The sequence below is a fragment of the Limulus polyphemus genome, unplaced genomic scaffold, assembly GCF_000517525.1.
Source record: "Limulus polyphemus unplaced genomic scaffold, Limulus_polyphemus-2.1.2 Scaffold199, whole genome shotgun sequence".
In the NCBI taxonomy this organism is placed as follows: Eukaryota; Metazoa; Arthropoda; class Merostomata; order Xiphosura; family Limulidae; genus Limulus; species Limulus polyphemus.
The window spans coordinates 891,115-894,537 of record NW_013665809.1 but is presented as its reverse complement, the minus strand read 5'-3'; the positions used below and the strand labels follow the sequence as shown (position 1 = coordinate 894,537).

The 3,423-nt window shown below is 31.9% G+C and overlaps 1 protein-coding gene across 1 annotated transcript in view; it reads right to left on the bottom strand.

Annotated features, from left to right (window-relative positions):
- Positions 1-1,456: 1,456 nt before the first annotated feature.
- LOC106478321 (UPF0047 protein YjbQ-like) overlaps positions 1,457-3,423 on the bottom strand; it is a 16,502-nt gene continuing 14,535 nt past the window's right edge. The window contains exon 8 of the transcript XR_002609870.1: positions 1,457-2,172. The gene's annotated coding sequence lies outside the window, so the exon portion shown is untranslated. The remainder of the gene's footprint in view (positions 2,173-3,423) is intronic.

Genomic DNA, 3,423 nt, shown 5'->3' with positions numbered 1-3,423 from the left:
TTAGCAGTGTAAGACTAGAGGGAAGGCAGCTAGTCATCACCACCCACCGCCAACTCTTGGGCTACTCTTTGACCAACGAATAGTGGGATTGACCGTCACATTATAACGCCCCCACGGCTGAAAGGGCGAGCATGTTTGGTGGGATGCGGATTCGAACCCCGCGACCCTCAGATTGTGAGTCGAGCACGTTATCCACCTTATCAGACTGAATTATAAAACTCTTGACGTCAACTTATGCTTTGATTTGTGTTGGTTAAACCTAATAACTTAGTGTCGCCTTCTGCAGCGATTCGTAATATGTTTGAAAAATACATCTAGTAAAGAAAATCGTTTTTGTGTTCTTGGCTTCTTAATTAAGTTCTCGATAAACAGAAATCTTATCAGCTCTAGTTTTAATACTCTCAACTGAAAACAATATCGATTTTATTTTAAAGGATAATTTTATTGGTATTCGTCATTTTTTTCTTCATATGTTCACTTATTTGAACTGACAAACTAAGGTGGAAGGCAGTCAGTTAACAACACCAATCGCCTCAGAGTGCGGAGCGCGATTTGGACGAAAGTTGGTATACAATTGGACTATTATCCAACTTAGAAGTGATTAGTTTTTGGAGGGTCAAGGTTACGAAAATTAAAGAAATCCCCATTTGTTGGGTCAAGGTCACGAAAATTAAAAAAATCCCCATTTGTTAACATGGAGACCGATTTTGCACACTAATTTTGTTTTATAACTCAGGCCCTCCAGTGGCGCAGCGGTATGTCAGCGGATTTACAATACTAGAAACCGGGTTTCGATACCTATGGTGGGTAGAGCACAGATAGCCCTTTATGTAGCTTTGTGCATAACTACAAACAAACATACTTTATAACTCAGACATATGTAGAATATTATTCCTCATTGTCCTTCCAAACATTGTCCGTGTTCGTTGATAACGACGGACATCGAACACATTTTCGTATTTTTTGAGAGCCAAATATGATCAAAGCTGCATGGCGGGGGGTATGCGCTCTGTTGCATTTTTTAGCTTTGAGTTGTGAGAAACGACGAATTTTAGGAAGTTTAAACTGATTACGAGAACATACATTATGAGCTGATGTGTACTACTGAAGAATAATCTGATGTACTCATCTGAAGAATGACCGGGAGTAAGCTAGTGGTTAGAATGCCCAAACCATGAATCTGAATACTCACGGTTTCAACCCGTTTCCGAAAAAACCATTCAGCCTTTTTCGAGAAATCTTGCTAACAAACACACACACACACAGGGGTGAAAACATAACCCAATCCACCTTTGGTGGCTGAGGTAATAAATGACTTCTGTAGCTAATTAAACAAATTTTTATGAAACTTGTCAAAGCACAGTCACTGTTATGTTTTATGTTTGTTTTATACACATTCAATTAAAATATTGACCTTTTACAAAACATAACAACAGAGCTATCAACTCAATTACAACAAAAAAGGTGTTTATTTCATATTTATCACAATATATGAAAAATCCCTATCAAGAGATTCATAACAATCCCTCTAATTAAAAAACAGAAAAAATAACATTTTGTTTAAAAACAACTTATTACCAACATACAGAATACCCTAACAAAGACCTCCTGCTTTTATTTTATAGTCAGACATGCTTAAAGGAATTGTTGGATAAACATATCCATTTTGTTTACTATTTTTTGTCGTCGTTATTGCTTTTAAGATCAAATTCCATAAATAAAATATTTCAGTAAAACATTATTTTTGTAAAAAGTATTCAAATAAATAACACAAACACTGGATTAAGAAGTCATTTCTTGCATTAATCAATGTAACAATTGGTATTTATAAGTTCAAACCATAATTGGCTGAAGAAAACATTAATGATAAGGAAACACCCAAAGCTCAGAGTTATTGCTACTGACTAAGAAATATACAACTGTTAAATAAAACAGTTCAGAATCTGACATTATTGTTACTTAAAATACAATTAATATTACTAAGTTTAAAGAATAAAGTTTTGGAAACGACAAAAATTACATTTATTTATTTATTTACAATTCGTTAAGGTCAAAATTATTTGGGAAATACCGTAAGTCCAAACTGCAGATTCGGAAGGTAAAGCTACGAGGTGATCCAGAAGAGCCAAGTAGCATGTTAAGTACTTGTGAATTTACTGAGTATTGTTAAGACTGAAACATCAAAAAGAAAACTGGAACATAAATTTCATCTATAGGTACTTTTATAAATAATAAATTGTAGTAAAACAACAAAATGGGTCAAAGTGAGTAGATGGTAGCAAACTACAGGAGAATCTCAAACAAAATAATACATAATAATAGCCTGAAATTTCTGTCAACAAAAAAAAACAGCATATTTGAAGAATGGATGTCTTAGAGTCAGTGAAATTTAAACATCTACACTGATAGACAAATGCTTTAATTTGTTAGCATAATAATAATAGTGTAAAAAATGACTATCCGTTATTGAAGTAACAGTCCAAAATATTTAGCTATAAATTTAAACTACAAAAAACAAAAATTCCTAATTATGTCACTTAACAAGGCACCTTTAAAATGAGCTCTTAACAACAACTACAATGCAAAGTAACAATTATAAATATTAAGTAAACAGAACTAACTGTCATAATTGACTATACCCAAGAATGAAAAAGAAACTTCTAAAACAATATTTTCTAAAACTAAGACAATTTGTTAATTAAAACTAATCAACATGTAACTAATGGCCTGAAAACTGCATCAAGTCATTCTGGGTAATTTACATGGAAAAAAAGTTCATGATTTATTTAAGTCTATGTAAAAAAAAATCATAATTTCAACTCAAAAGTTAGTGTTTAATAATAATACTTCAAAATTAACGCAGTTCTACTTTTTATGAGATAAAAAATATTTCTATTTCATTCATTTTCTTTGCTGTTTATCCATTTATTTTTCTATACTAACAAGCATGTTCTTTCACAATTTCACATCATTCCAATTTATAGTCTAATAAAAAATAGGTCCATGAAATGTAACAGCTCAAATCATTATGCTTCTTTAGAAACAGTACAACTAATTTTCTGTTAAGATTTGGATTTCAGAAACACAAAGACTTGCATGCCTTTTTTAACTTAATACTCAGTTTTTTTAATGATAACCTCAGTTTCAGAAATTAAAAACGTTCCTTTAAACATAGTTAAAGTTTGTAATGCAAAGCATTTCACTTTAATGGTAGTACGTAATTAGTTAAAATGTTTTGGCCGCACAAGAAAAACAACATTCAAAGTATATATATATATATATAACTGCTTGGAATGTGTTTGTGTTGTTTACTTATTACTCTATGTGTGTGTATGAGTGTGTGTGTGTGTGTGTGTGTGTGTGTGTGTGTGTGTGTGTGTGTGTGTGTGTGTGTGTATATATATATATATATATATATATATA